Below are 7982 nucleotides of genomic sequence, written 5' to 3' on the forward strand. Positions count from 1 at the left end.
GTCGGCCCGGTGGTCCGGTCATACACAATTAATATTTTGTGTTATTAGTGATGGATCATGACTATTCTTATGTGAAATTTAAGTATTGTAAACCTTAATATTTTGTTATTAGTCATTATAAGACTATAAGTTAATGTTTTATGTTTAGAATACATAAGACTTTAGACAAATGCATAATATTGTGTTATTTGTATTGATTTAAATATTTGGTGTTATTAGACAATATTAGTATTGATTGTGGTTATGCTTTAGTATTGATTGTGGTTATGCTTTAATTTTGAAGAAGGGTTGGTTCTTGTTATATTTTTCTAAGTAAATTTTACCATGTTAAATAATAGTTGGAGTCTTGAAAATTTGGATATTTTTACATGCTAGCTTACAAGAAGGTATCAACGTAATGTAATTTTAACGGTCCGATTTTCACCCGATATAATTATAACCCAAAAGTGTATTAGTTTCATGGGATCTAGGGCCAGATTCGGGTCTAATAAATAGACCCAGTGTATATTTTGGGTCGGGTCTGGATCACATCAAACCCGGTTTTATCCGATCTATGTGTATTCCTAAGATAAACTGACATAACCGGTCCCATATAAATAAAAAATATAAAATAATCAAAAACCTAAAATTAAAATTTAAAATACATATCTTTTTACTAATATTTATAATCTGGTTATTATTAAATAAGTATATAAAATTTTAATATTTTTTCATAATAAATATTTTTTAATTTTATTTTTATATTAAAATATTTTTATATACTATATGTATTTATTGAAAAATAATACTAATAAATATTATATAACCATAAAAAATAATTATATTCTAATTAAGAAAAATATTTGATATTTTTTATTTATACAATTTTAATAACATTTATATTAATGATTATAAATAATAAAAAATATAATTAATTTAAATATAAATGAGTATAAAATTAAAATAATATTTAAAAAATTATTATACGATTTTACTATATAATTAATAAGTAGTATATAAAATAACAAGGAATAACATAACTAAGTGGCAAGCAGTGACGAATCCAGAAAATTTTGATTGTGGGGTAAAATATATAGCATGATAATTTTTATAATAAAAATATTATGTTTACATAAAAAATTAGTTAGCAAATTATCTACTATAAATTTGTGTATAAATATATATATATATATATATATATATTATTTAACCTATTTTCAATATATATTTTGTATTTTAAAATTTATTTTGTACAAATAATTATATGTATACATAACAAATTGTTAGTATAATTATATTTTGTCATTATAAAATATGATTAGTCTTTAGAATATCCAATTACAAATTAAAAAACTAAAATAATAACATATAATTTAAAATTTTATTTTTTTGTATTTTATATTTTAAAAAGATTGAATAATTTTTCATTAACAATACAATCAAAATGTCTCTTTTTTATATATATGTTGTTAAATAATTATTTAAAAATATTTAAATCCCACCTTTCATACAATTAGCTCTAATTTTAATGATATCATAGTTGAAAAAGTTCATTCAATTAGTGTAATCGTTATGAAAAAAATTAAAACTAATTTCAAAAGAAAAAAACACTAATGGATAGATAATATTCTTTCAAGTTAATTTTTAAGAAAGAACACCAATCTCATTTAAATTTGAGAATTTATCATTATAATGCACATCTAATATGAAGTTTTTAAATTGATTATCAAGTGTCAAAAATTGAATAAAAAATTATTGTGGATCAAATTTAATAATTTAATGAGAACAAATAAATATTATTATCATGTACTATTTAAAATAATTTCAAATTGTAGTGGGGTGCTTGCCCCCACTACAATATAAGTAGATCCGTCCCTGGTGGCAAGGGGAGCATACAGTATAAAGAGGCCTAAGAGGTCCAATCCAATTTTTATAACTATGACTAAGACTTCTCTTGTGGCAATAATATTCCATTTCTTCTCTGTTCTGTTAATTTTCACCCTTCTATTTGGTACTCTCATTGACCATGGCAGTGGTGGATAACACTCACTTGAAGAGTATGGAGACATACATTAAACGCTTGTTCCAAATGCTTGAGTTGGTGATGGGGGAGTCCCGAGTGGAACGCATACGAGTGATGGAAGCTACTGATAAGAAGGGTGAGTTACAAATTCTCAGTGACCCTTGCCGCAGTCATTCCATGAATTACACTCACCCCATGGTTTGCACTCAGGGGCTGACCATCCACAGTGCAGTCTAGCGCAATCTACCCACATACTGAAGGGTGAGCTTCGATCTTCCCAAATTCGACAACATAGATGAACTAGGTTGGATTTTTGCTGTGGATCAATATTTTGATTTCTTTCGCATTTTGGAGGAGAAGCAAATCAAGTTGCTTCCATCCACATGTCTGGTATGATCGTTCTGTGGTTTCAAATGTCGAAACGCACAAGTCAGTTTTGTTCGTGGAATCAGTTGAAGCATGCAATCAAACTAGAGTTTGGATCGTTTTTTTTAATTTTCTCGTGAATTACTCTTTAAATTCTAGCAAAACGGGTCAATAACTGATTACTATTCTAAATTTGTGACTTTTGCTAATAGAACTAGCATAGATCCTCTAGATGCTTTAGGTGATTACTTCATTAGTGTGGTTTGAGCCGATATTAAACGGAAGCTTAAGGCACAACGTTCCCAATCCTTGATATGTGCTATGAGTCTCGCCCGGTTATATGAAGATAAATTCTCCATAGTTTCGCAAAACACCTGGGGTCCTAGCTCTTATCGTGCTCAGCCTTCTGCCAATGGCACCCAATTTAGAGCACCGCAACGTAACTCCTTATCCCCTTCGTTGCCCTCGCTAAACCTTTGACACCCTACTAGTACCAATTGGGATCTAGGAAGAAGCTCTCCCCTACTGAACTTTAGGCCAAAAGGGAGAAGGATTTGTGTTTTTGGTATGATGACAAGTTCACAACCTTTCACAAATATTCTAACAAACATTCGTTGTTATATCAACTTCATGAGGGTGAAGAGCAAAGTGTTGTCGAGCCTAGTACTGATGATGTAGGTACAAAAAATTCCTTACTGCAGTTAGAGCTGTAGGTCATGGCTCACCACTTGTCTTACTATGCCATACGTGGGACCTCAGGCACAGCCACTATCTGCATCAATGCTCTCTGATGCGGTCAAAACCGTCGGTTAAGAATTCCTTCTTGGTAAAGGAGAGATATAACCTCGTTGTAAGCATAGCTCTCAACCAACGAGTAATGCTCGGTCAAAGTTTACAATTTCTAATTAAACCGAGAGTAGTTAAACCTCGGGTCGTTCTCCCTAGGACGCAATTGAAGTGTTACTTCCTTGGTTGTTAAGACAAAAAAGAAGGTTTTCAAGCAAGAAATTAAAGATTGAAAGAACTAAGAAATCAAAGAACTAAGGAATGAACAAAATTGTGAATTAATGCGTAAAAGAAACCTTGACTTGGGAATGAGGATCCAAAGAATCCTATCATTGCCATAACTACAACTATGATAATTGACATGAGTTAGTATCGCCTAGTCAACCCCAACCATCAAGGAGTAAGTCAAGCAAGCATAATTGACCTTAATCCATAAGTCCTAGCCAACTTCCCAAACTAGTTGATAAAAGGCTAGCGTCAATGGAAACAAGAGCAACTAACTCCCCAAGAATTACCACTAAATGTCAGACATTATGACTCTAATATCCTAGGAACTCAAACCACAAGCCAAGGTGTGAAAATTTACTCAAAATCTAGAGTTAGCATTTTCACAAACACCTTGTGTGCATAAAAGTAAAGTATGGAAAATTGCAAAGAAGAATAGAAAACTAGAACCAACTATCAACAAAACCAAGTATAAACAAACAATCAAGCATAAAGAAAGCATAAAATACTAAATTCATCAATCAAAACTTCAATAACTCAAAATTGCAAATATAAACAAAGCACTTGAACCAAGAGGAAATGAAAATAAAGACAATGTAATTAAAGAGAAAATTAAGAGTACTTACAAAAGAGTTGATCAACATCCAAAATTAAAGCTTGCTATAAAATGCTACAATTGAGATTGCATAAACCCTAAGAGAGCAGTGCTATACTACTCCTACTCCTATGGAAGCTTCCTATACTACTACTACTTAAAATAAAAGTGAGCTCCCTTCATATGTGTTGATTCTCCCCCTATATAGCACTTCAATTCAGCAATTTAGCCTGCCAAAAGGGCCAAAACCCCCCAAAATTCGCGCTGCACGTGTTTCATTAATGAAATCACGTGTTGGGTCCTGTGCGGATGCACAGATGTGTGTGTCCGCACACTTTGCTGTTTTGGCTCCTGTGCGTACGCATGCAGGGTTGTGCGCACGCACACTTCGATGTGTGTGCTTTTCCTTGTTTTCTTCATGTTTTCTCCCTTGTACATGCTTTCTTCCACTTTTGCCCATCTATTCTTGCCTTCAAGGCCTGAAATTACTCACAAACCACATCATGGTATTGAATGACATAAAAGTGGAATTAATTTGCTCTATTAAAGCACAAAATTGCATATTTTCACATTTAGCATCAAATTACGGATCAAACACAAAAGTATGCTATTTGGGTGCTTAAGTGTGAGTTCATATGCTTGAATCCATTCAAATCAAGCCAACATATATCAGAAAATATGGACTCATCAATTCCCCCACACTTAAACAATAGCATGTCCTCATGCTAAACCAACAAGGAAAATGATCAAAAGGGGTAATCAACTTATTAAATGCAACTATCTATATGCATGCAAGTATGTAAATACTATCTATACCTATATATCTATCTATACTATCTATATAAAATTGGTGAAAACAAACAATCAAATTTCCAAGTAAGTATAGACAATTAGGGCAAAGTAAAGGAATAATCCGGTGCCACAAAAAATCTAAAGAATTGATCCAACTCATTAAAGCGGAGCAACTTGCAAGAATGCATGATAAGAAGCATGGAAACATAGAGTTGAGTAATTGAACCCTCACTAGGTGTGTATACACTTTAATCACTAGGTGTTTAGGGTTTTAATCACTCAAGTCTCTTCTAATCATACTTTCAATGAATTTCTTTTCATCTAACAATCAACAATGAGTGATCCATGAATGCAATTATCATGAGGACTTCACACGGTTGTAATGGAGTTAAGGTAAAGGTGAGATAGATATGGCTAAGTAGACTAGAATGATTGAATCCTTGATTAGTTTAAGTCTCCACATCAACCTATCTCAACCAAATCAAAACAAAAGGCAATCCTAACCTTCCATCAATTCTTTTTTTCACAATCACTCATGTATGGCTCATCATTCATATCACATATGCATTTTTTATTCATTTTCCTTCACTTAGGGGTACTTTCATCCCCTTTTTGTGATGATAATGTTTTTTTTTTTTGAAATGAAAGTGAAAATGCATATGGTTCTAGTAGCTCATACATGAATGCACCCATTTTCCAAGATTTTTAATAAATACCCAAAAGTAATATTTTCAATCACTACCAATGCTTCCCAACATTCTCCCACACTTAAATGAAACACACTTCTCCAACCTAAGCTAATCAAGGATACAATCCAATGTTATTCATGGTTTTTCACTTATGATTCTAATGTGGTGATATTAAGAACAATGGGGTAGATAAAGCTCAAAAGGGTTTACAATGGTATATGCAAAGGGTAGGCTATATGGGAAAAGTAATATTTAAACAAAGATGACCTCAATCATGCTCAATGCAATTCAAAATATCAATCATTGGAAATAAAGAATCAAGCAAAACCAAGATCACAATCATAAAAGAGGTATGTCACACAATGAACAAAATTAGTGGTTAAAAATGTGTAACCACTCATTATGGCTCAAATCTCACAAGGTAATTGTTCTTTACTCTTCTATGTTCCATAAAAATTCATTCAAGCAAGTTTAAAAATAGTTTTCTAATCAATTCAATAGAAAGCCCAAAATTGTTGGAAAGTCATGTTGTTTTTCACCAAAATTATTCCTATGTATGTATGTATGTATGTTGTGATGGATGCAAATTTTTTCAAAATTTCCTAGTTCTTCTCCTAATTTTCAACGAGTAAAAAGTAAGATGAACAATTAGGATCAAAATGAGCTAGGCATAAGCTATTCATAACATCCAATCACAATCCACATCTATACTATGTACCATGCAATATCAAATGCAATATGTAAATATATACCAACAGAAAAGTACAATACTAGATATAACTATAAGTAACTGATATATATACCCAAGCAAAAGTGCATAAGTCAAAGTACTAAAAGTATCCACAAAAGCATAGTAAAAACTAAAAATAACTAATTGAAAGTGTTAAGGAGAGAATGTTTACACCAAAAATATCGCAGATCCTCCCCCACACTTAAGTCATGCACTGTCCTCAGTGCCCATAATAGTCAATCAATAGGGGGGAATCAACCATGAGAAACTCCACCGTGAGATGGTGGTGGGTGGTGGTAACGCTGGTAAATAATGATGGCACTAGATGGCTGTGTGGTGGTCTCAGCTCTCGGCTGCTTAACTGTGTGGCCAGCTGGCTCTGATGCTGTCTCAGCTATCAGCTCGGCTACAACTATCGGCTCCTCAATCATGTGATCCGCAGGCTCATCAGCCATCTCATCTATAGGCTCCTCTGCTCTATGCTCAGGTGTCTGGGCTACCTGGCCAGCTTCAGCTGCTGGTTCCTCAGGTGCAGCCTCCTCGGCCTCAGGCTCTGGTGTATTTGGAGGAGGTGGCCCAGGGTCGCGACCGTCAAACTTCACCACTATTCACTGGAAGCAGCGAGAGTTGTGGCGCTCAATGTGGTGCAGAGTCTGCAAGATCTCTTGACCGAGGTGACTGGAGTCAGGGTACGAGTGCGGGTGTTGAAGGAGGTGCTGAAGGCTCTGCTGCTGCTGATGTAGGCTTAGAGGTCTTCCTCTTTTTCTGAGGTGGTCCTTCAAAGTCTCTGTGTGGCAGAAAGGGCTGCTTACTGTTGTAGACAGACGTCCGGTCTGTTGGATGTCTCTCTACACCAAATAAGGCTGCAAATCTGGTGATCAATGATGAGAAGGAAACGTTGAATTTCAGCTGTTGGTTCACCTTCATCATCGACTCTTTGATAAGGGGAAGAACAGAGATTCTCTTCCCCTCCAGAATAGCCCAAAGTAACACTGCCACCTGGACTCTGATATGCGTGACATGCGTGCTCGGAAGAATGTAGTTAGCGATAATCTGCTGCCAGATCCTTGCCTCTGGGTTGCAGTCAGTGCACGCAATGCTCAACGGAACCGCACTGTCCCCTTTACTGTATTCCCATCTAGCTTCAGGCTGGCTTATCTTCTCTAGGACCACATCCAAAGAAATCTTGCCCGTTGAGACGTCCCTCATTACTTGAGTGTAAGCATTGCGAGCCAGAGGAATATGCGAAATATCCAAGAGGGCCTCTAAAGTAGTATCAGAGGTGTCCAAGGTGACACCTTTTAGAAAAACAGTTTTGGCATCCCTCTTTAGGAGATTTGCATAAAATTCCTTGACGTGGTGTTCATTTACTTCCACCGGGTCAGATTTTACGAATCCCCAATGATAAAAATCAAGTCGGTTAAGGATTGCATCCGCATATTTCTTATGCAGGTTTAGCTTTCTCTCATAATGACAGGCACATTTTTCTAATTTCTTGTATTGCTCTTGGGCTTTCGAGTTAATGAACGTGTCTGGTTGGTCACTTGGGGGCACAGGAGGAGGATTTGCCAAAGGGTTGGCTTTTTCTTCCCCTTGCAAGTCATCCTGAATAAGGAAAAATAGAATACAACTCAGGAGAATAGATAAAAGTCACAGAAATTCAGAGGAGATAATCAAACAATTAATTAAGAGCCAGTGAGGTAAACAGATACTAAATCAAGGGAAAAACATGTATGCAGCAGTGAATTGGTCAAACGATGAAAGCATGTGCATTTCCTAGGTGCATTATGTAAGTGA

Source organism: Arachis hypogaea, chromosome 3 (genome assembly GCF_003086295.3).
Source record: "Arachis hypogaea cultivar Tifrunner chromosome 3, arahy.Tifrunner.gnm2.J5K5, whole genome shotgun sequence".
In the NCBI taxonomy this organism is placed as follows: Eukaryota; Viridiplantae; Streptophyta; class Magnoliopsida; order Fabales; family Fabaceae; genus Arachis; species Arachis hypogaea.